The sequence below is a fragment of the Salmo trutta genome, chromosome 13 (assembly GCF_901001165.1).
Source record: "Salmo trutta chromosome 13, fSalTru1.1, whole genome shotgun sequence".
Taxonomy (NCBI): Eukaryota; Metazoa; Chordata; class Actinopteri; order Salmoniformes; family Salmonidae; genus Salmo; species Salmo trutta.
This window is the reverse complement of record NC_042969.1, coordinates 45388134-45415888: the sequence shown is the minus strand read 5'-3', so window position 1 is coordinate 45415888 and position 27755 is coordinate 45388134. Positions and strand designations below refer to the sequence as shown.

General features: G+C 44.7%; 3 non-coding genes across 3 annotated transcripts; all 3 read right to left on the bottom strand.

The window, feature by feature from the left end:
• Positions 1 to 9209: 9209 nt before the first annotated feature.
• trnap-ugg (transfer RNA proline (anticodon UGG)) lies at positions 9210 to 9282 on the bottom strand. The gene has a single exon. It is a non-coding gene; the product is annotated as a tRNA-Pro (tRNA).
• A 1782-nt stretch (positions 9283 to 11064) lies between these two features.
• On the bottom strand, positions 11065 to 11136 carry trnap-ugg (transfer RNA proline (anticodon UGG)). The gene has a single exon. It is a non-coding gene; the product is annotated as a tRNA-Pro (tRNA).
• An 852-nt stretch (positions 11137 to 11988) lies between these two features.
• Positions 11989 to 12060, bottom strand: trnap-ugg (transfer RNA proline (anticodon UGG)). Its single transcript has one exon. It is a non-coding gene; the product is annotated as a tRNA-Pro (tRNA).
• Positions 12061 to 27755: the final 15695 nt, after the last annotated feature.

Sequence of the window (27755 nt, the reverse complement as noted above, 5' to 3'; positions counted from 1 at the left end):
TGTGCTAGAGCAGTGAGTAAAACAAACTTAGGGAGGAGGCTTCTGATGTTAACATGCATGAAACCAAGGCTTTTTCGATTACAGAAGTCAACAAATGAGAGTGCCTGGGGACACGCAGGGCCTGGGTTAGCCTCCACATCACCCGAGGAACAGAGGAGGAGTAGGATGAGTGTACGGCTAAAGGCTAGCAAAACTGGTCGTCTAGTGCGTTGGGGACAGAGAATAAAAGGAGCAGATTTCTGGGCGTGGTAAAATAGATTCAGGGCATAATGTGCAAACAGGGGTATGGTGGGGTGCAGGTACAGTGGAGGTAAGCTAAGTCAACAACGGGTAAGACAACAACAGCTAATCAGCTAAGACAACAACAACAGGTAAAATGGCGATGAATGGGCAGAGAGGGTCGGTTAACTACACACAGGGCCTGAGTTCGGGGCTAGGGCCGACAGATAAACAAAGGTAAACAAAGTGGAGTATCGTGATAAATGAACAGTCCAGCAGGCATCAGCTATGTAGCCAAGTGATCATAGGGTCCAGTGTACAGCAATAGATGGAACAGGGAAGCCGCGGGGTAGTCGTTGCTACGCTAGCACGCGGGAGACAAGGCGTTTAAAGTTAGCAGTCTGGGGTAAGTAGAATCGTCTGCTCCGTCATCCGGCAAAGGCCAGTTGATGTCACAGCTGATGGAATTACGTCTGTGGACTAGTCGTGGTGGTATGGCGGGGCGCCATGTTGACGAAGGGACCGGGCCAGATGGCGAAAGAGGTATTGTAGTGGTGGTCATTTCGTTTGCTAGCCGGGAGATGCGCCTGGCTCAGGGCTAGCTTCGGGGCTGGGTCACTCAGTGGCAGCTAGCTAGCTGTGATGATCAATGGTCCAGGGTTTATGGCAGGAATCTGGCGTTGTAGTGGAGAAAAACAGTCCGAGGCTGGCAGGTAATATCCAGGCTAAAAAAACGGCTGGTGCCTGAGCAGAGGGTAAAGGCCGCTAGCAGTGGCTAACAATGACTAAATAGCTAGTAACTTAGCTAATTAGCTGGCTACCTTCTGATGAAAGTTTTGGCTATAGGGTCTAAAAAAATAGCGGAAGGTATATTTAATTTTTAAAATGGAAAAAGAGATTGAAAAATAAAAAATACAAAAAGTAAACGAGAGGACAACAAACCACGTCTGCCCTGCTACGCCATCTTGGATTGAATCTAGCCTTTCCAGTGAGGTCCGGGCTGCCGAACCATACGCTATACTGCCATAGTTTATTACAGATCAGATCAATGCAACATAGATGGCCCTCAATGAGGAACAACCAGCCCCCCACATTTAGCACCTTCTTACACTTTCCCACCACTCTCTCAATGTGTTCTACCCAGGTCAGCCTAGTGTCAAAGTACACCCCAAGGAATCTGAAGGCCCCCACCTCCAAGTTTCTCCCATATAATCTCAAGCATACCTCATCTCCCACCTTCCTCCCACCCACTCTGATGTGGCGATACTAGCCCCCTGCTCTCCAGGAAGTAAGTTAGCCTCTCATACATTTCGTAATCCTATATACATGTTAAAGCTATTGGCCGATAGCTTGTTGGCCTCGTTCGGTCCTCCCCTGGCTTCCAGATTGGTACCACTACTTCCTCCTTCCAGCAGCCTGGTAGTGTCCCCTCCTCCCACACCCAGTTGTACAACACCAATACCTTATCCAGTGCTTCATCACTAAGATGGACCAACATAACATAGTACACCTTATCTTTCTCAGGGGAAGTTAACCCAGCCTTACCTATTGCCCTTTTAATCTCTGCCATGGTAAATGGTGCATTCAACGCATAATTTACAGTACCAGTCAAAAGTTTGGACTCACCTACTCATTCAAGGATTTTTCTTTATTTGCACTATTTTCTAAATTGTAGAATAATAATGAAGACATCAAAACTATGAAATAAGACATATGGAATTATGTAGTAACCAAAAAAGTGTTAAACATATCAAAACATATTTTATATTTGAGATTCTACAAAGCAGCCACCCTTTGCCTTGATGACAGCTTTGCACACTCTTGGCATTCTCTCTACCAGCTTCATGAAATAGTCACCTGGAATGCATTTCAATTAACAGGTATGCCTTGTTAAAAGTTAATTCGTTTGAGACAATCAGTTGGGTTGTGACAAGGTAGAGGTGGTATACAAAAGATAGCCCTATTTGGTAAGAGACCAAGTCCATATTATGGCAAGAACAGATCAAATAAGCAAAGAGAAACGACAGTCCTGTCACACCCTGATCTGTTTCAGCTGTCTTTGTGCTTGTCTCCACCCCGCACCAGGTGTCTCCCACCTCCCCTCATTATTCCCTGTGTATTTATACCTGTGTTTTCTGTTTGGCTGTTGCCAGTTCGTCTTGTCCCGCCAAGTCAAGTCCTACCGGTGTGTTCCCGTGTTTCCTGTGCTCTAGTTATTGTATTTCCCAATTCTGACCTTTCTGCCTGTCCTGACCCTGATCCTGCCTGCCGTCCTGTACCTGCCTGACTCTGATTTGGATTACGACTCTTTGCCTGCCTTGACTTACCTTTTACCTGCCCCTACTATAATAAATTCTGAGACTCGTATTAACCGCCTCCTGTGTCTACATCTGGGTCTTAGTCTGAGCCTTGATAGTACGAACTAGCCATAACTGACCCAGCAGACTCGGACCTGTTCCGCAACGCTGTCTCCTCCCAAGGAGCCACCATTGGAAGACATGAGGATATACTGCAAAGCCTTATGGAGGAACTCCATACCCTGGCAGAACGTCATGACCATGCATTCAGTACATTGCTGGAGCAATTCCGCGGATTCCCTACTAGGCAGCAAGCTACAACAGTAATCTTCCAGACTCTCTGCAACCCTGCCACTAGCGGCGCTTCTTCCCAGCCTAGAACCTCGCTTACCTCCTCCGGAGCGCTATGTTCGAGATTCTGGAACCTGCCAGGATTTTCTCTCCCAGTGCTCCCTCATCTTCGAGCTGCAGCCTTCTTCGTTCCCCTCGGAAAGCTCGAAGATAGCGTACCTCATAAAGCTGATGTCCGGGAGGGCACTCGCCTGGGCTACGGCGGTGTGAGAGCAACAGTCCACCGATTGCCTCAGTCTGGAGGAGTTTGTGGCGGGGGTATGAAAAGTGTTCGATTATCCGTTGTCCGGGAGCGAGGCTGCTCATAAACTGCTCCAACTACATCAAGACTCCCGTAGTGTGGCAGGCTATGCAGTGGATTTTCGCACGTTGGCAGCTGAGAGTGCCTGGAATCCATAATCCCTTTTCGACATTCTCCTTCACTGATTATCAGAGGAGGTTAAAGACGAGCTCGCAGCCCGGGAGCTTCCCATGGACTTCGACTCCCTCATCGACTTGACCTTAAGGATCGATGGGCGGCTACGTGAACATAGAAGGGACAGGAGGTCTGTTCCAAGTCACACTCGCTTTTCCACTGCTCCCACCTTGCCTCAGAGGAATCCCGGAAGTTCCCAACGTCCACCTTACCGAGAGAATCCGAGGTCACCCGAGTGCCCACGGGAATCACAGAGGGCAGTCGACTCGCCTCCTCCAGAGCCCAAGCTACTGGGAAAGGCTAGATTATCTCTGGATGAACATTTACGCAGGTTGAGCACCAGGAGTTGTCTGTATTTTTCTGGATGCTCATTTACTCTGGGGCCAACGAGAGCTTTAACAACGCTACCTTGGTGTCGGAGCTGGGAATCTCCACTCAACCCCTCTCCATTCCCATGGACGTCAGAGCGCTGGATGGGCACTCTATTGACAGAGTCACCTGCAATACGGTTCCCATCAACCTGCGAGTATCAGGAAATCACAGTGAGTGTATACAGTTCCTGCTCATAGAATCTGCTAATGTACCTGTGGTTTTGGGTATTCATGGCTCCAGAAGCACAATCCCCTGATCAACTGGGTTATTGGTTCTACTGTGGGTTGGAGCCCATTCCGCCATGTCCAGCGTCTTAAGTCAGCACAGCCTGACCCGGGACATCTTCCTGCAGGTTTGGGAGAAGCCTCGGATCTCTCCGCCATTCCCGCAGAGTACCTGGACCTCCGGGAGGTCTTTAGCAAAAAGTCGATCCACCTTGGGAGTGGCTTTGCTCCCTGTCGGTCCAGAATCCAAGACTCTCTCACTGCAGGGAGTGTTCGTCCATCTGCCTCTCCCGCGGGCACAGGGTTCTTCTTTATGGAGAAGAAGGACAAAACCCTGTGCCCGTGTATGGACTACTGGGGCCTTAATTACATCACGGTTAAAAATCTCCTTGGCTGTCGAACCTCTTCAGGGAGCGACCATCTTCTCAAAATTGGATCTTCGGAACGCCTACCATCTGGTTCGGATACGGGAAGACAGCCTTTAACATGGCTAGCGGGCACTATGAGTACTTGGTCATGTCATTTGGACTGACCAACGCTCCCGCTGTGTTCCAGGCACTGGTCAACTATGTGCTCTGGGACATGCTGAACCAGATTGTGTTTGTCTACCTTGTCTGCATCTGTCTACATCCTTGTCTTTTCCTGTTCAGCTCAAGAGCATGTCCGACAGATCATTCAGCGTCTCCTGGAGAACCAGATTTTTATTAAAGCAGAGAAGTGTGAATTCCATCGCTCCACCATCTCCTTCCTATGATACGTCATTGCTGCAGGACATACACAGATGGATCCAGACAAGGTGAGTGCGGTGGTGATTGGCCTCAACCCCCATCCAGAGTGCAGCTGCAAAATTTCCTGGGATTTGCTAACTTCTACCGCCACTTCACCTGGGGTTACAGCACCCTGGCTTCCCCCCTCTCAGCACTCACCTCTCCCAAGGTTCTATTCACGTGTTCTCCAGCAGCTGACCGGGCATTCTTGGACCTCAAACATTGATTCACTACAGCCCCCATCTTAATCCATCCGGACCAGTTTGTGGTGGAGGCCATCCTGTCTCAGCGCTATGACCAGGACCAAAAGCTGCACCCCTGCGCTTTTCTCTCCCATTGTCTTACCCCTGCTGAGAGGAATAAAGATGTAGGAAATCGAGAACTCCTGGCGTTGGAGGGGTGGAGGCACTGGTTGGAGGGGCAGAACACCCAATCTTAGTGTGGACTGACCATAAGAACCTGTAATATCTCTGTACCGCCAAGCACCTCAATTCTAGGAAGGCTCGTTCGGCCCTGTTATTCACCCGTTTCAATATCACTCTCTCCTTCCGCCCGGGGTCCAAGAATGTGAAGCCTGACGTACTCTCACGCTGTTACTCCGTCTGACCCCGAGACCATCCTCCCTACCTCCTGTCTAGCGGCTGCACTCGTCTGGTGTATAGAGAGCCTGGTGCCTAAGGCGCAGTGTTCTCAGGGGGGGTCCGGCTAACCGGATGTTTGTCCAGGACTCTGCCCGTTCCCTGGTCCTGGAATAGGTACATTCCTCGAGACTGACCTGCCATCCAGGCTCCCGCCGTACCATGAATTTCATCTGACAACGCTTTTGGTGGCCTTCCATGGATCCTGATGTCTCCACATTAATCGCCGCCTGCACTGTGTGTGCATAAAATAAGACTTCGCGTCAAGCTCCGGCTGACCTTCTTCAACCACTCCCTGTTTCTCATCGCCCCTGGTTACAGATATCCCTGGACTTTGTTACTGGTCTTCCTCCATCAGATGGCAGCACCATGATCCTGATGGTGGTGGATAGGTTTTCTAAAGCCCCCCATTTTATTCCCCATTCCAAATTACCCTCAGCCAAGGAGAAGTCTCAGCTCATGGTGCAGCACGTCTTCCGGTCGACATGGTCTCCGATTGTGGTCCTCAGTTCTCATCCCAGTTCTGGAAGGCCTTCTGCACCCTTATTGGGTCTTCGGCCAGCCTGTCCTCTGGTTTTCACCCCCAATCTAACGGCCAGTTGGAGCGAGCCAATCAGGACCTGGAGACGGCTCTTTGCTTCCTCATCTCCGCCAACCCCACCGCCTGGAGCCAGTAACTCGTGTGGGTGGAATACGCCCATGACACCCTTCCCTGCTCAGCTACTAGTCTCTCGCCCTTTGAGTGTTCATTGGGATATCAGCCCCCGCTCTTCCCTGAGCAAGAGTTAGAAGTCAGCATACGCTCTGCCCAGATGTTCATCTGCCACTGTTGCCATACCTGGAAGAGAGCACGGGCCGCTCTTCTGAAGACCACATCCAGGTATCGGCGACAGGCGGCTCGCCACCAGACCCCTGCTCCCTGCTATCAGCTCGGGCAGAGGGTATGGCTTACACTCGGGGACCTGCACCTCTGGGTGGAGTCCCGTAAACTTTCCCCCCGTTTCATTGGCCCTTTCCCCATCTCTAAAATCCTTAGCCCCTCTGCTGTCCGTGTTCTGTTGCCCCGCATCCTCCGTATACATCCCACTTTTCATGTGTCTTGGATTAAACCTCTGTCTCACAGCCCTTTGTCTCCTGTTTCTTTCTTTCTGCCTGTCCTGACCCTGAGCCTGCCTGCCGTCCTGTACCTGCCTGACTCTGATTTGGATTACAACTCTTTGCCTGCCTTGACTTAACCTTTGGCCTGCCCCTTGTACTATAATAAACTCTGAGACTCGTTCTATCCACCTCCTGTGTCTGCATCTGGGTCTTAGCCTGAGCCTTGATAAGTCAATCATTACTTTAAGACATGAAGGTCAGTCAATCTGGAAAATGTCAAGTACTTTGAACATTTCATCAAGTGCAGTAACAAAAACCATCAAGCGCTATGACGAAACTGGCTCTCATGAGGACCGCCACAGGAAAGGAAGACCCAGAGTTACCTCTGCTGCAGAGGATGAGTTCATTAGAGTTACCAGCCTCAGAAATTGCAGCCAAAATGATGTAACATACACATCTCAACATCAACTGTTCAGAGGAGACTGCGTGAATCAGGCCTTCATGGTAGAATTGCTACAAAGAAACCACTACTAAAGGACACCAAAAAGAAGGAGAGACTTGCTTGGGCCTAGAAACACGAGCAATGGACATTAGACCGGTGGAAATCTCTTCTTTGGTCTGATGAGTCCAAACTTGAGATTTCTTAGAATTCTAGGCACACTTAACCAGTATGGCTACCACAGCATTCTGCAGCAATACGCCATCCCATCTGGTTTGTGCTAAGTGGGACTATCATTTCGTTTTTCAACAGGACAATGACCCAACATATCTCCAGGCTGTGTAAGGACTATTTGACCAAGAAGGAGAGTGATGGAGTGCTGCATCAGATGACCTGGCCTCCACAATCACCCGACCTCAACCCAATTGAGATGGTTGGGGATGAGTTGGACTGCAGAATGAAGGAAAAACAACCAACAAGTGCTCTGCATATGTGGGAACTCCTTCAAGACTGTTGGAAAAGCATTCCGGGTGAAACTGGTTGAGAGAATGCCAAGAGTGTGCAAAGCTGTCATCAAGGCTAAGGGTGGCTATTTTGAAGAATCTAATATCTAAAATATTTCTTTAACACTTTATTGGTTACTACGTGATTTGATATCTTCACTATTATTCTAGAATGTATAAAATAGTAAAAATAAATACAAACCCTGGAATGAGAAGGTGTGTCCAAACTTTGGACTAGTACTGTACATCTTCCCTCCTATCCAGCATTCTACGGTGCTCCCCTCTCATTCTCTCTCCTCCTCTGCCCCTCCTCTGGCAAATTTGACGAGCTATGCACTTGGACAAAGGCTTTGGTCATCATCTCTGCCTTTTCCTCATCTGTTACTGCCATATCCTCCCCACTCGTCAACAATGGATAATACCACTCCTTTCTGACACCTTTCATCCTCTTAATCATCCCCCACACTTTTCCCTCTGGTGTCACCCTTCCAATGGTGTCACAGAACCAGCACCAACATGACCTCTTTGTGTGACGGATAGTTCTCCTCACCAGGGCCTGGGCCTGCTTATACTGAATCAGATGTTGGAAGTTATGTATCCTTTTCAGTACTCTAAATGCCCTGTTCCTACTCCTCACCATTGCCCCACACTCCTCCGTCTACCATGGGACTGCTTTCCTCCTCCCAATGCCTGAAGTCTTAGGTATAGCCTCAATAGCTGCCCCCACTAAAGATGTTCTCACCCAGTTATTCATACTATCCACGTCCTCTCTCATATCCACCCAATCCATCACCTGCTCACTCAGCTCCTGAAGCTGGTCCCACTTTGACCTTCCAAACATCCACCTGCCAACTCCATCCACTGACACCTCCTCCTCCCTCCGGCCTACTGTGAATACTATAGGATAATGATTACTCCCTACTGTCGACTCCTCCCATACCTCTCACTCACAGATTCCTGCAATGACACTAAATACCAGAGTGAGGTACATTAACTAAAAAATATCAGAAAATCTCGATATACAATTAAAAAAATCTAAAAAAAATCACCATTATTTAATTAACCAGGTAGGCCAGTAGAGAACAAGCTCTCATTTACAACTGTGACCTAGCCAAGATAAAGCAAAGCAGTGCGACAAAAACAACAACACAGAGTTACACATGAGATAAACAAAAGTATAGTCAATAACACAAAAGCAAATCTGTATACAGTGTGTGCAAATGAAGTAAGGAGGTAAGGCAATAAATAGGCCATAGTGGTGAAGTAATTACAATTTAGCAATTAACACTGGAGTTATAGATGTGCAGATGAAGATGTGCAAGTAGAAATACTGGTGTGCAGAAGAGCAGAAAAAAACAAAAAACAAATATGGGGATGAGGTAGGTAGTTGGTTGGATGGGCTATTTACAGATGGGCTGGACGCCACATGTTACTCTTTAAAAACCGCTGATGTCACACCTCTGCATCTGTGGTGAAAGGCGGCAGAGAGAGAGCGATGTTTGTCAAAACATGAGACATCCCGAAAATCAGTCTTCTCATACAAATGTCTGAAGCTTCCGAACGGTTTGACCTGCAAAATCGTTTGACCATTCTATGGAAAGGGGAGACTCTAACAAACACAATGCTGTTCTTCGTTTTGCTCTACGACCCTCACAAGTGTCACGGGACTCATCTGAAGGTAACTGGCACTGGTTAAAATGACAGATTTTTTAACCAAGGAAGAAATTGTACACAGTGTTGAACCCACTAGTGCAGAGCACAACAGATTAGCTGTCCCTTGCCTTAATCACTCAGCCACGTCATCCTTCGCTCCAGGGGTGGCAGTCGCCGTTCCAACCAGTTGCCCAAGATCCGCCTGTCTCAGACGGTTTAAGGCTCTACAAAAGGGGCTTGTCCGGGATTTGAACCCGGGACCTCTCGCACCCAAAGCGAGAATCATATACCCTAGACCAACGAGCCAATTTATCCAAGTAAATTCTTTGCTGTCGCCAGCAATGACAGCGAGGATATGTATTGACGTGTCGATGGTGCCAGGCCACAGTGAATCGCGTGAGTTTTGCTGGTATACTGGTGAGCATAGCTGTCTTCCAAGCAGTTGACCAGGTTTCAGTTCAAATCCTCTGTAATTCATCTGCTGAGTCTTTCAGATTCAATTTTAATTTGCTGTAACAGCAAGAAACAAATGAAGAAGAGCTAAATTAAGATTTTAAAAATGAAAAAGAAGACATCGAAATGAATTGAAGCTCATGTCATTTGAGCCGTTTGATGCACCGGTACGTGAATAAAATATAAAATCCCTATTGAAATCTGTCAGTTTTAAACTAGAGATATCACTTTTTTTGAACTGGATGCTTCTCAACCCTCCATAACCACTGATGTCACACCTCTTTATCTTTGGTGAAAGGCAGCAGAGCGAGAGAAATGTTTGTCAAAACATGAGACATCCCGAAAATCAGTCTTCTCATACAAATGTCTGAAGCTTCCGAACGGTTTGACCTGCAAAATCGTTTGACCATTCTATGGAAATGGGAGACTCTAACAAACACAATGCTGTTCTCAGTTTTGCTCTACAACCCACACAAGTGTCACGGGACTCGTCTGAAGGTAACCGGTACCGGTTAAAATGACAGATTTTTTAACCAAGGAAGAAATGTTATGCAGTGTTGAACCCACTAATGCAGAGCACAACAGATTAGCAGTCCCTTGCCTTAATCACTCAGCCACCTCACCCTGCACTCCAGGGGTGGCAGTCACCCCTCCAACCAGTTGCCCAAGATCCACCTGTCTCAGACACTACAAATGGGCTCGTCCGGGATTTGAACCCAGGACCTCTCGCACCCAAAGTGAAAATCATACCCTTAGACCAAAGAGCCAATTTATCAAAGTCAATTTTTTGCTGTCGCCAGCAATGACAGCGAGGATATGGATTGACGTGTCGATGGTGCCAGGCCACAGTGAATCACGTGAGTTTTGCTGGTATACTGGTGAGCATAGCTGTCTTCCAAGCAGTTGACCAGGTTTCAGTTCAAAACTTCTGTAATTCATCTGCTGAGTCTTTCAGATTCAATTTTAATTTGCTGTAACAGCAAGAAACAAATGAAGAAGAGCTAAATTAAGATTTTAAAAATGAAAAAGAAGACATCGAAATGAATTGAAGCTCATGTCATTTGAGCCGTTTGACGCACCGGTACGTGAATAAAATATAAAATCCCTATTGAAATCTGTCAGTTTTAAACTAGAGATATCACTTTTTTTGCACTGGATGCTTCTCAACCCTCCATAACCACTGATGTCACACCTCTTTATCTTTGGTGAAAGGCGGCAGAGCGAGAGAAATGTTTGTCAAAACATGAGACATCCCGAAAATCAGTCTTCTCATACAAATGTCTGAAGCTTCCGAACGGTTTGACCTGCAAAATCGTTTGACCATTCTATGGAAATGGGAGACTCTAACAAACACAATGCTGTTCTCAGTTTTGCTCTACGACCCACACAAGTGTCACGGGACTCGTCTGAAGGTAACCGGTACCGGTTAAAATGTCAGATTTTTTAACCAAGGAAGAAATGGTATGCAGTGTTGAACCCACTAATGCAGAGCACAACAGATTAGCAGTCCCTTGCTTTAATCACTCAGCCACCTCATCCTTCGCTCCAGGGGTGGCAGTCGCCGTTCCAACCAGTTGCCGTTCCAACCAGTTGCCCGAGATCCGCCTGTCTCTGACGGTTTAAGGCTCTACAAAAGGGTTCGTCCGGGATTTGAACCCGGGACATCTCGCACCCAAAGCGAGAATCATACCCCTCGACCAACGAGCCAATTTATCCAAGTAAATTCTTTGCTGTCGCCAGCAATGACAGCGAGGATATGTATTGACGTGTCGATGGTGCCAGGCCACAGTGAATTGCGTGAGTTTTGCTGGTATACTGGTGAGCATAGCTGTCTTCCAAGCAGTTGACCAGGTTTCAGTTCAAATCCTCTGTAATTCATCTGCTGAGTCTTTCAGATTCAATTTTAATTTGCTGGAACAGCAAGAAACAAATGAAGAAGAGCTAAATGAAGATTTTAAAAATGAAAAAGACGTCGAAACGAATTGGAGCTCATGTCATTTGAGCCGATTGACGCAGCGGTACGTGAATAAAATATAAAATCCCCATTGAAATCTGTCTGTTTTAAACTAGAGATATCACTTTTTTTGCACTGGATGCTTCTCAACCCTCCATAACCACTGATGTCACACCTCTTTATCTTTGGTGAAAGGCGGCAGAGCGAGAGAAATGTTTGTCCAAACATGAGACATCCCGAAAATCAGTCTTCTCATACAAATTTCTGAAGCTTCCAAAGGGTTTGACCTGCAAAATCGTTTGACCATTCTATGGAAAGGGGAGAGTCTAACAAACACAATGCTGTTCTCAAATTTGCTCTACGACCCTCACAAGTGTCACGGGACTCATCTGAAGGTAACCGGTTAAAATGACAGATTTTTTAACCAAGGAAGAAATGAATAAATGGCATGCGGTGTTGAACCCACTAGTGCAGAGCACAACAGATTAGCAGTTCCTTGCTTTAATCACTCAGCCACCTCATCCTGCGCTCCAGGTGTGGCAGTCGCCCCTCCAACCAGTTGCCCAAGATCCGCCTGTCTCAGACGGTTTAAGGCTCTACAAAATGGGTTCGTCCGGGATTTGAACCCGGGACCTCTTGCACCCAAAGCGAGAATCATGCCCCTAGACCAACGAGCCAATTTATCAAAGTCAATTTTTTGCTGTCGCCAGCAATGACAGCGAGGATATGGATTGACGTGTCGATGGTGCCAAGCCACAGTGAATCACGTGAGTTTTGCTGGTATACTGGTGAGCATAGCTGTCTTCCAAGCAGTTGACCAGGTTTCAGTTCAAATCCTCTGTAATTCATCTGCTGAGTCTTTCAGATTCAATTTTAATTTGTTGTAACAGCAAGAAACAAATGAAAAAGAGCTAAATGGAGATTTTAAAAATGAAAAAGAAGACATAGAAACGAATTGGAGGTCATTTCATTTGAGCCGATTGACGCACTGGTATGTGAATAAAATAAAACATCCCTGCTGAAATCTGTCAGTTTTAAACTAGAGATATCACTTTTTTTCACTGGATGCTTCTCAACCCTCCATAACCACTAATGTCATACCTCTTTATCTTTGGTGAAAGGCAGCAGAGTGAGAGAAATGTTTGTCCAAACATGAGACATCCCGAAAATCAGTCTTCTCATACTAATGTCTGAAGCTTCCGAACGGTTTGACCTTTCTATGGAAAGGGGAGACTCTATCAAACACAATGCTGTTCTCAGTTTTGCTCTACGACCCTCACAAGTGTCACGGGACTCATCTGAAGGTAACCGGTACCGGTTAAATTGACAGATTTTTTTTAACCAAGGAAGAAACAAATAAACGGTATGCGGTGTTGAACACACTAGTGCAGAGCACAATGGCTTAGCAGTCCATTGCCTTAAGGGCTGAAAGGAAATCGTTAATGTGACTGACTTAGGTTTAGAAGTACAGGAGAAAATTCTTAACCTCACTGCACCTATAACTGATGTAGGGTGGGCTAGTACCAGCAAAGGCCGCATACGACAGAAACGACCAGAAAGGTTGGTTAGGAACTTGTGCCCCGGCGTTATTGGTCCAACCAGTTCAAGTTAGTCATCAGAGGCCAGTTATAGGAGGCTAAAGTAGGCACAGGAGGAGTTTTGACCAGGATGGAGTAGCCTTGTCTAGATGGATGCTATTGGCATCCTCAGGGAAGTTCCAGATGAATACAAAGCTATGAATCAAATAGGTGAAGGCTTTACCACTGCATTATTTTGGTGGTTGACAATAAATAAAAATGTGGATTGGATTAATGACATCTATTATAATCAACGGAGATTCATGAATGAAACAGGGGATGCAGTAAAGGGGTTCTCTGACCAATCATCCACCACCTCCCTCATGACCTGGTAAAATAGACTGACTCTTGATATGTTTAGCAGGGAACTTTGGGGTGGATACTTCCCTGACAGGGTGGTTCGATCGCATGTTTGGGAAATTGAAAAATACTGCAAGTACTGTGTTGTTGGCTTCTTTCACCTGTATGAGTGTGTTAGTGCTGTGTGGATGTTGTTTGGTCCCATGTGTGAGAGGTTTACTCACCAGAACTCTAGAGAGATCGATGACACAGCAGATGGTGAGATATGGACCGATTCCAAGCTCCGACCAGTGGGAGGACGAATACAGGCCTCCAGGCCTGGAAGATGGCTCCGTCTCTTTTAACCACAAGGAGCCAATGTTTGATGAAACTAGCTTCAATGTTTAGACTGACTGTTCCTTTCATGATACTTATGATGAAAATCCTGAAACGAAGTGTCATAATTGGATATAGGCCTAGGACAGTCATTGATGAGTATTGGATGTATATACATGTATTGGTTTGGTTAATCCTTGTATCACAATTATGTTTCCATATAGCATTTGATAATCAATGTGTATTATTTAGTCATTTAAGGGTGGAATGATAAGGGAATTATATAATAAAGGAAAATGAATAAAGAATCCATCCCTGAAACGTAACTGATTAGTTATTAATAGTTATGTAGCATGTGTAATGAATAATTAAAGTACTGAACGTCAGTCCCATAAGGTCTAGTAGAAGACCCGGGAGGAAGGGAAATGTGTGTGTGTGTGTTAGTTAGACTAAGGGAACTGTAGACATGTGTTTGACCCGACCTGGAGAGACTTAGGAGAAAACAGGGAGTAACCTTCAAGGTCCCCCTAATCTCGGGGGAAAGGAACAGGCAGCGCTGGATAGTGATTAACAGTGATGAGAACTCCAGGGAGGGATACAATTCACCTACTGTTCGTGTGTATGTATGTGCGAAGGATATCTACTGTTTGTGTGGAGGTATGTGCGTAAGTGGAGAGTTAGCAAAAAATGAATGTCTTTGTTATTTGGACCTCAGAACGTTCTCTGAATAAACTGTATAGACCTTTTGCAGAAAGCTGAGTCCTTGCCTAATTATTATTAACCCAGTGTCTTACAAACCTTGGGAATTAGTCAAGGCTTATTGATTGTTAATTATTATCATTGGGATAGGAAAATTCCTGTGACAGTTTTTTAAAACATTTTTGCAAATGTACTAATAATAAAAAACTGAAACGTTATGAATATATAAGTATTCAGACCCTTTACTCAGTACTTTGTTGAAGCACCTTGGGCACCGATTACAGCCTCGAGTCTTCTTGGGTATGATGCTACAAGCATGGCACACCTGTATTTGGAGAGTTTCTCCAATTCTTCTTTACAGATCTTAAGCTCTGTCAGGTTGGATGGGGAGCGTCGCTGCACAGCTATTTTCAGGTCTCTCAAGAGATGTTCGATCGGGTTGAAGTCCGGACTTTGGCTGGGCCAAACCACTCCTGCGTTGTCTTGGCTTTGTGCTTAGGGTCGTTGTCCTGTTGGAAGGTGAACCTTTCGCCCCAGTCTGAGGTCCTGAGTGCTGGAGCAGGTTTTCATCAAGGATCTCTCTGTACTTTGCTCTGCTCATCTTTCCCTCGATCCTGACTAATCTTCCAGTCCCTGCCACTGAAAAACATCTCCTCAGCATCCCCACCTCTAGACGTGACGCTTGGCATTCAGGCCAAAGAGTTCAATCTTGGTTTCATCAGACCAGAGAATCTTGTTTCCCATGGTTTGAGAGTCCTTTAGGTGCCTTTTGGCAAACTCCAAGAGGTCTGTCATGTGCCTTTTACTGAGGAGTGTAATTGTATTTATTATGGATCCCCATTAACTGCTGCCAAGGTGGCAGATATTCCTGTGCCCTCAGGCCCCTGCTCCACCACTACCACATATCTACAATACTAAATCCATGTGTATGTGTGTGTATAGTGTGTATGTTATCGTGTGTGTGTGTGTATGCATGTGTCTGTGCCTATGTTTGTGTTGCTTCACAGTCCCCGCTGTTCCATACGTTTTTTTTATCTGTTTTTTAAATCTAATTTTACTGCTTGCATCAGTTACTTGATGTGGAATAGAGTTCCATGATGTCATGGCTCTATGTAGTACTGTGCACCTGCCATAGTCTGTTCTGGACTTGGGGACTGTGAAATGACCTATTGTGGCATGTCTTGTGGGGTATGCATGGGTGTCTGAGCTGTGTGCCAATAGTGATGAAGTCAATCTCTCCTCCACTTTGAGCCAGGAGAGATTGACATGCATATTATTAATATTAGCTCTCTGTGTACATCCAAGGGCCAGCCATGCTGCCCTGTTCTGAGCCAATTGCAATTTTCCTAAGTCCTTTTTTGTGGCACCTGATCACACGACTGAACAGTAGTTAAGGTGTGACAAAACTAGGGCTTGTAGGACCTGCCTTGTTGATAGTGTTGTTAAGAAGGCAGAGCATTGCTTTATTATAGTCAGACTTCTCCCCATCTTAGCTACTATTGTATCAATATGTTTTGAACATGACAGCTTACAATCTAGGGTTACTCCAAGCAATTTAGTCATCTCAACTTGCTCAATTTCCACATTATTTATTACAAGATTTAGTTGAGGTTTAGGCTTTAGTGAATGTTTTGTCCCAAATACAATGTTTTTAGTTTTATATAGTGAGGGAAAAAAGTATTTGATCCCCTGCTGATTTTGTACGTATGCCCACTGACAAAGAAATGATCAGTCTATAATTTTAATGGTAGGTTTATTTGAACAGTGAGAGACAGAATAACGACAAAAAAATCCAGAAAAACGCATGTCAAAAATGTTATAAATTGATTTGCATTTTAATGGGGGAAATAAGTATTTGACCCCTCTGCAAAACATGACTTAGTACTTGGTGGCAAAACCCTTTTTGGCAATCACAGAGGTCAGATGTTTCTTGTAGTTGGCCACCAGGTTTGCACACATCTCAGGAGGGATTTTGTCCCACTCCTCTTTGCAGATCTTCTCCAAGTCATTAAGGTTTTGAGGCTGACGTTTGGCAACTTGAACCTTCAGCTCCCTCCACAGATTTTCTATGGGATTAAGGTCTGGAGACTGGCTAGGCCACTCCAGGACCTTAATGTGCTTCTTCTTGAGCCACTCCTTTGTTGCCTTGGCCGTGTGTTTTGGGTCACTGTCGTGCTGGAATACCCATCCACGACCCATTTTCAATGCCCTGGCTGAGGGAAGGAGGTTCTCACCCAAGATTTGACGGTACATGGCCCCGTCCATCGTCCCTTTGATGCGGTGAAGTTGTCCTGTCCCCTTAGCAGAAAAACACCCCCAAAGCATAATGTTTCCACCTCCATGTTTGATGGTGGGGAGGGTGTTCTTGGGGTCATAGGCAGCATTCCTCCTCCTCCAAACACGGTGAGTTGAGTTGATGCCAAAGAGCTCCATTTTGGTCTCATCTGACAACAACACTTTCACCAGTTGTCCTCTGAATCATTCAGATGTTCATTGGCAAACTTCAGATGGGCATGTACATGTGCTTTCTTGAGCAGGGGGATCTTGCGGGCGCTGCAGGATTTCAGTCCTTCACGGCGTAGTGTGTTACCAATTGTTTTCTTGGTGACTATGGTCCCAGCTGCCTTGAGATCATTGACAAGATCCTCCCTTGTAGTTCTAAGCTGATTCCTCACCATTCTCATGATCATTGCAACTCCACAAGGTGAGATCTTGCATGGAGCCCCAGGCCGAGGGAGATTGACAGTTCTTTTGTGTTTCTTCCATTTGCGAATAATCGCACCAACTGTTGTCACCTTCTCACCAAGCTGCTTGGCGATGGTCTTGTAGCCCATTCCAGCCTTGTGTAGGTCTACAATCTTGTCACTGACATCCTTGGAGAGCTCTTTGGTCTTGGCCATGGTGGAGAGTTTGGAATCTGATTGATTGATTGCTTCTGTGGACAGGTGTCTTTTATACAGGTAACAAACTGAGATTAGGAGCACTCCCTTTAAGAGTGTGCTCCTAATCTCAGCTCGTTACCCTTATAAAAGACACCTGGGAGCCAGAAATCTTTCTGATTGAGAGGGGGTCAAATACTTATATCCCTCATTAAAATGCAAATGAATTTATAACATTTTTGACATGCGTTTTTTCTGGATTTTTTTGTTGTTATTCTGTCTCTCACTGTTCAAATAAACCTAAAATTAAAATTATAGACTGATAATTTCTTTGTCAGTGGGCAAACGTACAAAATCATTTTCAATCATCATCAATTTTGGAAAAAAATATGTGCCCATTTTTAACTGCCTCCTACACCAACTCAGAAGCTAGAATATGCATATTATTGTTCAGGTTTGGATAGAAAACACTCTGAATTTTCTAAAACAGTTTGAATGGTGTCTGTAAGTATAACAAAACTCATATTGCAGGCAAAAACCTGTGAAAAATAGATTTAAAAAAAAGTGAATTTTGTGACTGTACTATTTAGTGTCATTGTTTTATAGATACCATAGTGAGAAAGGATTCAGTTCGCAACTCCTACTGCTTCCACTAGATGTCAACGATCTTTATAAAGTTGTTTGAAGCATCTGTGATGAATACAGACCGAATTAGAATGCTTGTAAGTTGACACGTCATCACTTCATTTTTTGCGCCTGCGCATAAATCTGAGAAGAGTGTCTTTGTCATAATCGTTTATTCTAGACACTTGATAGGTTGTGTGAAAATATTACTGATGTTTACTGATGTTTCACGTTAAAAATGGACCAAAAGATTAATGCTAAACAACGTTTGACATGTTTGAACAAACGTAAATAGATTATTTACTAGGTTTTTTTTAGCTTTTCGGCGTGACTTTACACAACCCACCACGTTTTGTGGGAGCCTACTGAACGCTAACTATTTGGTGTTATTTGGACATAAATTATGAACTTTGTCAAAAGAAACCACATTTGTTCTGGACCTGGGATCCCTGGCAGCGCCTTCTGATGGAGATAATCAAAGGTAAGGGGATATTTACAATGTTATTATCGATATTAGAAGATGCTAACTGTATAGCTTAGCTTATAGCTTAGCTTATTGTTAATAGCATAGTACCACGTTTATTGCAAAATGTGATTTCCCAGTAAAGTTATTTTGAGATCTGGCCATTCGGTAGCAATTACGAGATGATAATATATTATTCTTTGAATGACAATATTATAATTTACCAATGTTTTCGAATAGTAATTCCGTGATTTGTAATGCTGGATTCACTGGGAGCATTCGAGCCGAAAAAAATTCTGAATTTCACCGCGACTGTAAATGCTGTTTTTGGATATAAATATGAACTTGATGGAACTAAAAATGCATGTATTGTATAACATAATGTCCTATGAGTGTCATCTGATGCAGATTGTCAAAGGTAAGTGCATAATTCTAGCTAGTTTTCTGTCTGTTGATGCCCTTCTTTGAATTGGCTAAACTTTACACACAGCTATTGTCAATGTACTCTCCTAACATAACCTAACTTTATGCATTCTCCGTAAAGCCTCTGAAAATCGGACAGCGTGGTTAGATTTAGGAGATATATCTTTCAAATGGAGGAAAATAGTTGATTATTTGATTATTTGAAATGATTACTCTTGCAGTTTTGAATTCCCCGCCATGGTCACATGACAATGAATCCCAATACCGGGATAAGATCGGGATAAGATCCTCAACAGGTTTTAAACAGCGTTTGACATGCTTCTAAGTACGGTAATGGAACATTTTGACTTTTCGTCTCTGGTACTGCGCTCGCGCGTTATGCCTTTGGATAGTGCTCTGTACGCACAAACAAAATGGAGGTATTTGGACATAAATATGGATTATTTCGAACAAAAACAACATTTCTTGTGGAAGTAGCAGTCCTGGGAGTGCATTCTGATGAAGATCAGCAAAGGTAAGAGAATATTTATAATACTAATTCTGAGTTTAGGTGACCCTGAACTTGGCGGGTGTCTGTATAGCTTGCTGTGATGGCAAGCTATGTACTCAGAATATTGAAAAATGTGCTTTCTTCGTAAAGCTATTTTAAAATCTGACACAGCAGTTGCATAAAGGAGTACTGTATCTATAATTCTTAAAATAATTGTAATGTATTTTGTCAACGTTTATGATTAGTATTTTTGTCAATTCACCGGAAGTTTTTGGTGGGAATACATTTTCTGAACATCACGCGCCAATGTAAAATGCTGTTTTTGGATATATGAACTTTCTCGAACAAAACATACATGTATTGTGTAACATGATGTACTAGGAGTGTCATCTGATGAAGATCGTCAAAGGTTAGTGCTTCATTTAGCTGTGTTTTGGGTTTTTGTGACACATGTCCTTGCATGGAAAATGGCTGTGTGGTTATTTTTGTCTATGTACTCTCCTAACATAATCTAATGTTTTGCTTTTGCTGTAAAGCCTTTTTGAAATCGGACAATGTGGTTGGATTAACGAAAAGTTTATCTTTAAAATGGTGTAAAATAGTTAGTCGTATGTTTGAGAAATTGAAATTATGATATTTTTGCTGTTTTGTTTTTCGCGCCATGCTATATCACTGGCTGTTGAATGGTTTGGGACACGTCCCACCTAGCCCAGAGAGGTTAAGTGTTGCAGTCATTTCAGTCACTGTAGTAGCTGACGTGTATATTGTTGATTCATCCGCATACATAGACACTCTGGCTTTTCTCAAAGTCAGTGGCATGTCATTAGTAAAAAAAAATAAAAAGCAAGGGGCCTAAACAGCTACCCTAGGGAATTCCTGATTCTACCTGGATTGTGTTTGAGAGGCTTCCATTAAAGAATCAAATCAAATCAAATCAAATTTATTTATATAGCCCTTCGTACATCAGCTGAAATCTCAAAGTACTGTACAGAAACCCAGCCTAAAACCCCAAACAGCAAGCAATGCATGTGAAAGAAGCACGGTGGCTGGGAAAAACTCCCTAGGAAAAACTCCTGAGAAAGGCCAAAAACCTAGGAAGAAACCTAGAGAGGAACCAGGCTATGAGGGGTGGCCAGTCCTCTTCTGGCTGTGCCGGGTGGATATTATAACAGAACATGGTCAAGATGTTAAAATGTTCGTAAATGACCAGCATGATCAAATAATAATAATCATAGTAATTGTCGAGGGTGCAACAAGCACGTCCGGTGAACAGGTCAGGGTTCCGTAGCCGCAGGCAGAACAGTTGAAACTGGAGCAGCAGCATGGCCAGGTGGACTGGGGACAGCAAGGAGTCATCATGCCAGGTAGTCCTGAGGCATGGTCCTAGGGCTCAGGTCCTCCGAGAGAAAGAAAGAAAGAGAGAAAGAGAGAATTAGAGAGAGCATATTTACATTCACACAGGACACCGGATAAGACAAGAGAATACTCCAGATGTAACAGACTGACCCTAGCCCCCCGACACATAAACTACTGCAGCATAAATACTGGAGGCTGAGACAGGAGGGATCAGAAGACACTGTGGCCCCATCCGATGATACCCCCGGACAGGGCCAAACAGGCAGGATATAACCCCACCCACTTTGCCAAAGCACAGCCCCCACACCACTAGAGGGATATCTACAACCACCAACTTACCGTCCGAAGACAAGGCCGAGTATAGCCCACAAAGATCTCCGCCACGGCACAACCCAAGGGGGGGGCGCCAACCCAGACAGGAAGACCACGTCAGTGGCTCAACCTACTCAAGTGACGCACCCCTCCCATGGACGGCATGGAAGAACACCAGTAAGTCAGTGACTCAGCCCCTGTAAAAGGGTTAGAGGCAGAGAATCCCAGTGGGAAGAGGGGAACCGACAAGGCAGAGACAGCAAGGGCGGTTCGTTGCTCCAGCCTTTCCGTTCACCTTCACACTCCTGGGCCAGACTATACTTAATCATAGGACCTACTGAAGAGATAAGTCTTCAGTAAAGACTTAAAGGTTGAGACTGAGTCTGCGTCTCTCACATGGGTAGGCAGACCATTCCATAAAAATGGAGCTCTATAGGAGAAAGCCCTACCTCCAGCCGTTTGCTTAGAAATTCTAGGGACAATTTGGAGGCCTGCGTCTTGTGACCGTAGCGTACGTGTAGGTATGTACGGCAGGACCAAATCGGAAAGATAGGTAGGAGCAAGCCCATGTAATGCTTTGTAGGTTAGCAGTAAAACCTTGAAATCAGCCCTTGCCTTAACAGGAAGCCAGTGTAGGGAGGCTAGCACTGGAGTAATATGATCAAATTTTTTGGTTCTAGTCAGGATTCTAGCAGCCGTATTTAGCACTAACTGAAGTTTGTTTAGTGCTTTATCCGGGTAGCCGGAAAGTAGAGCATTGCAGTAGTCGAGCCTAGAAGTAACAAAAGCATGGATTAATTTTTCTGCGTCATTTTTGGACAGAAAATTTCTGATTTTTGCAATGTTACGTAGATGGAAAAAAGCTGTCCTTGAAGCAGTCTTGATATGTTCTTCAAAAGAGAGATCAGGGTCCAGAGTAACGCCGAGGTCCTTCACAGTTTTATTTGAGACGACTGTACAACCATCCAGATTAATTGTCAGATTCAACAGAAGATCTCTTTGTTTCTTGGGACCTAGGACAAGCATCTCTGTTTTGTCAGAGTTTAAAAGTAGAAAATTTGCAGCCATCCACTTCCTTATGTCTGAAACACAGGCTTCTAGCGAGGGCAATTTTGGGGCTTCACCATGTTTCATTGAAATGTACAGCTGTGTGTCGTCCGCATAGCAGTGAAATTTAACATTATGTTTTCGAATGACATCCCCAAGAGGTAAAATATATAGTGAAAACAATAGTGGTCCTAGAACGGAACCTTGAGGAACACCGAAATGTACAATTGATTTGTCAGAGGACGAACCATTCACAGAGACAAACTGATATCTTTCCGACAGATAAGATCTAAACCAGGCCAGAACTTGTCCATGTAGACCAATTTGGGTTTCCAATCTCTCCAAAAGAATGTGGTGATCGATGGTATCAAAAGCGGCACTAAGATCTAGGAGCATGAGGACAGATGCAGAGCCTCGGTCTGACGTCATTAAAAGGTCATTTACCACCTTCACAAGTGCAGTCTCAGTGCTATGATGGGGTCTAAAACCAGACTGAAGCGTTTCGTATACATTGTTTGTCTTCAGGAAGGCAGTGAGTTGCTGCGCAACAACTTTTTCTAAAATTTTTGAGAGGAATGGAAGATTCGATATAGGCCGATAGTTTTTTATAATTTCTGGGTCAAGATTCGGCTTTTTCAAGAGAGGCTTTATTACTGCCACTTTAGTGAGCTTGGTACACATCCGGTGGATAGAGAGCCGTTTATTATGTTCAACATAGGAGGGCCAAGCACAGGAAGCAGCTCTTTCAGTAGTTTAGTTGGAATAGGGTCCAGTATGCAGCTTGAGGGTTTGGAGGCCATGATTATTTTCATCATTATGTCAAGAGATATAGTACTAAAACACTTTAGTATCTCCCTTGATCCTAGGTCCTGGCAGAGTTGTGCAGACTCAGGACAATGGAGCCCTGGAGGAATACCCAGATTTAAAGAGGAGTCCGTAATTTGCTTTCTAATGATCATGATCTTTTCCTCAAAGAAGTTCATAAATGTATTACTGCTGAAGTGAAAGCCATCCTCCATTTGCGAATGCTGCTTTTTAGTTAGCTTTGCGACAGTGTCAAAAAGAAATTTCGGATTGTTCTTATTTTCCTCAATTAAGTTGGAAAAATAGGATGATCGTGCAGCAGTGAGGGCTCTTCGATACTGCACGGTACTGTCTTTCCAAGCTAGTCGGAAGACTTCCAGTTTAGTGTGGCGCCATTTCCGTTCCAATTTTCTGGAAGCTTGCTTCAGAGCTCGTGTATTTTCTGTATACCAAGGAGCTAGTTTCTTATGACAGATGTTTTTAATTTTTAGGGGTGCAACTGCATCTAGGGTATTGCGCAAGGTTAAATTGAGTTCCTCGGTTAGGTGGTTAACTGATTCTTGTCCTCTGACGTCCTTGGGTAGGCAGAGGGAGTCTGGAAGGGCATCAAGGAATCTTTGGGTTGTCTGAGAATTTATAGCACGACTTTTAATCTTCCTTGGTTGGGGTCTGAGCAGATTATTTGTTGCAATTGTAAACGCAATAAAATGGTGGTCCGATAATCCAGGATTATGAGGAAAAACATTAAGATCCACAACATTTATTCCATGGGACAAAACTAGGTCCAGAGTATGACTGTGGCAGTGAGTAGGTCCAGAGACATGTTGGACAAAACCCACTGAGTCGATGATGGCTCCGAAAGCCTTTTGGAGTGGGTCTGTGGACTTTTCCATGTGAATGTTAAAGTCACCAAAAATTAGAATATTATCTGCTATGACTACAAGATCCGATAGGAATTCAGGGAACTCAGTAAGGAACACTGCATATGGCCCAGGAGGCCTGTAAACAGTAGCTATAAAAAGTGATTGAGTAGGCTGCATAGATTTCATGACTAGAAGCTCAAAAGACGAAAACGTCATTGTTTTTTTTTTGTAAATTGAAATTTGCTATCGTAAATGTTAGCAACACCTCCGCCTTTGCCGGATGCACGGGGGGTATGGTCACTAGTGTAACCAGGGGGTGAGGCCTCATTTAACACAGTAAATTCATCAGGCTTAAGCCATGTTTCAGTCAGGCCAATCACATCAAGATTATGATCAGTGATTAGTTCATTGACTATAACTGCCTTGGAAGTGAGGGATCTAACATTAAGTAACACCCTCTGTGTTCTGTTAGACAAGTAACTCTTTATCCACATTATAGCAGGGGGTGTAAAGCCATAACGCATACGTTTTTCCACCAGCAAGCTATGATCGATAATGTCAAATGCTGCACTGAAGTTTAACAAGACAGCTCCCACAATCATTTTATCATCAATTTCCCTCAGCCAATTATCAGTATTTTGTGTAAGTGCTGTGCTTGTTGAGTGTCCTTCCCTATAAGCATGCTGAAAGTCTGTTGTCAATTTGTTTACTGTGAAATAGCATTGTATCTGGTCAAACACAATTATTTCCAGAAGTTTACTAAGGGTAGGTAACAGGCTGATTGGTCGGCTATTTGAGGCAGTAAAGCGGGCTTGACTATTCTTGGGTTGGGGAATGACTTTAGCTTCCCTCCAGGCCTGAGGGCACACACTTTCTTGTTGGCTTAAATTGAAGATGTTGCAAATAGGAGTGGCAATATCGTCTGCTATTATCCACAGTAATTTTCCATCCAGATTGTCAGACCCCGGTGGCTTGTCATTGTTGATAGACAGCAATACTTTTTTTCACCTCTTCCACACTGACTTTACGGAATTCAAAAGTACAATTATTGTCTTTCATAATTTGGTACGATATACTTGGATGTGTAGTGTCAGCATTTGTTGCTGGCATGTCATCCCTAAGTTTGCTAATCTTGCCAATTAAAAAGTCAAAAAAGTAGTTGGCAAAATCAGTGGGCTTTGTGATGAATGAGCCATCTGATTCAATGAATGATGGAACCGAGTTGGCTTTTTTCCCCAAAATGTAATTTAAGGTGCCCCAAAACTTTTTACTATCATTCCTTATATAATTGATCTTTGTTTCATAGTATAGTTTATTTCTATTTAGTTTAGTCACATGATTTCTTAATTTGCAGGACGTTTGCCAATCAGTTGGACTGCCAGACTTATTTGCCATACTTTTTGCATCATCCCTCTCAACCATACAATTCCTCATCAATCCAAGGAGATTCAAAAGTTTTTACAGTAATTTTCTTTATGAGTGTGTGCTTATTAGTAACTGGAATAAGCAATTTCATAAACGTGTCAAGTGCAGCGCCTGGTTGCTCCTTATTACACACCACAGACCAGCAAATATTATTTACATCATCAACATATGAATCACTACAAAACTTATTGTATGACCTCTTATTCACTATATTAGGCCCAGCCTTTGGAACTGTGGTTTTCCTAGATATGGCTATTATATTGTGATCACTACATCCTATGGATTTGGATACTGCTTTGAAACACATTTCTGCAGCATTAGTAAATATGTGATCAATACATGTTTTCATTCCTGTGCTGTTTGTAAATAACCTGGTCGGTTGACTGACAACCTGAACCAGGTTGCAGGCACTCGTTACAGTTTGAAGGTTTTTATTGAGTGAGCAGCTTGATGATAGGCAGTCAATATTTAAATCAGCCAGAAAATATACTTCTCTGTTGAAATCACATACATTATAAAGCGTTTCACACATATTATCCAGATACTGACTGTTAGCACTTGGTGGTCTATACCAGCTTCCCACAAGAATGTGCTTTAGGTGAGGCAGATGAACCTGTAGTCATATTACTTCAACAGTATTTAACATTAGAACGTCTCTAAGCTTTACAGGAATGTGGTTCTGAATATAGACCGCAACGCCTCCCCCGTTGGCATTTCTGTCTTTTCGGTGTATGTTATAATCATGTATTACTACCACTGTATCATCAAAGGTATTATCTAAGTGAGTTTCAGAGATAGTCAGAATGTGAATGTCATCTGTTACAAACAAGTTATTGACTTCATGGACCTTGTTTCATATGTTAATATGGGCTATTTTTAGCACATTTCTGGGTTGCTTGATTGGTTTTAATGCTTTACTGGGAAGCTTATCAGAAGTAGACTTATTCATGTTATTTGCATTGGAGCTGATAGTGCAGGGTGAGCTGCACAAAGTGGTCTTCCTACTAGGGCACACCACCTCAGTGCTAACAGTGTAACTCTGGTTCATAGTATTCGGTGCAATTAGGGGTACCTAAATTAAATGACTTACATTGTGTTTGCCAATGCCCCTAGGATCATGTACACTTGATGCCGCATTATGATGACTCATTGTCACAATGGAAGGGATTAACTGAGCTGGTCTCTGATCATTGACCAGTCATTGTTTCAACGCAGCCTTGAAATGCGTCGACAGAGTCCAGGAGCCAAGATGATTTGGATGGGGGGGGGGGGGGAGAATGCGGCCACTCTACCATAAAGGCCTGATTGGTGGAGAGCTGCAGAGGTGGAACTCTGGAGCTCTGTCAGAGTGACCATTGGGTTCTTGGTCACCTCCCTGACCAAGGCCCTTCTCCCCTGACTGCTCAGTTTGGCCGAGCGGCCAGCTCTAGGAAGAGACTTGGTGGTTCCTGTCATGCCTACTCCTGCTCCCTCCCTCCGGCGCTCAATGTCGCCGGTCTACTGACCACCAGCCCTGGCAACTATGATTATGCACACCTGCTCCCCATCATTAAGCACACATGTTCATAATTTTCTCAGTGATTACTCACCCTTTATTTAGCCCTCCGTAGACATCAGTCATTAGGTAGTCTTTTTTTCTCTCATGTTCTGAAAGCTTCTCATGTTTGTTCATCTGTATCGTTCTATTATTAAACTCACCTTCTGCACCTGCTTCCTGACTTCCAGCATATACATTACAGAATACTACCTCAGAGGATAACACCATCTTCCAGACAGTCAAGGAACAGGGTCATCTACTCCACCAACACCACGACCAGCTGGTACAACTGGGTACGGCCAAGGAGGAGGTCCTCCACGTTCTCCACCCCCTCAACACCACTAGCGAGGCTCTCCATACCCCTAACAGAGGGCCACCTACCATGGGTCACCACAGTGAGCCAGTCCCCCAGCCTACCCAGCAGTCCGCCCAGGTCAGTGATGCCTGACTGTCCCTTCCGGAGAAGTATGACGGTACCCCCATCGAAATGCCGTGGCTTCCTACTCCAGTGCTCCCTCGATTTCGCCTATCAGACAAGAGTCCCCACCACCGAGAGGTCCAAGGTTGCCACAGTCATTTCCCTGCTGACCGGGCGGGCGTTGGAGTGGGCTACAGCCGTCTCGGTGGGAGGAGAGGAGGAGCTGGGTTCCTATGTGAGGTTCATGGCTCTGTTCAGGGTGGTCTTTGACCATCCTCCAGAGAGGGAGGTGAGTGACTTTTCCAACTCCAGCAGGGTGCACAGACCACTGCAGAGTATGCCCTCACATTTTGGACTGTGGCAGCCTCCAGTGGATGGAATGAGCTGGCGCTCCGCACTCTATTCCAGAGAGGATTGTCCGAAGAGGTCCAGACGGAGTTGACGTGTCACGATGACAACCTATCCTTGGACACACTCAACGCGATGGCCATCTGTCTGGATAACCTTCTTCGGGAGCGCCGGTGCCCACCTCGCAACTTACCTCCCTCCTTTGGCTGTCGTGAGTTAGAGCCTGAAACTGTGGAGGCAGGGGCCACACACCTTTCCACAGCAGACAGCTGGTGCTCTGTCCCTAGCTTCAGTGGTGTCCGGTGCGTCCTAACCAGGGGTCCACTAAAGCAGAGGTGCGGTCCCGTGATAGGCGTGAGTATTCCCCGGGTAGGCGTGAGTATTCATTCCATCATCATCGTTTTCCGCCAAACCCTTTCTGGTTCCCATTTCACTGGCTGGCTGTCCCTCAGGTGTTGTTTCTACAGCTCTAGTGGTCTCCGGTGCCGCAGG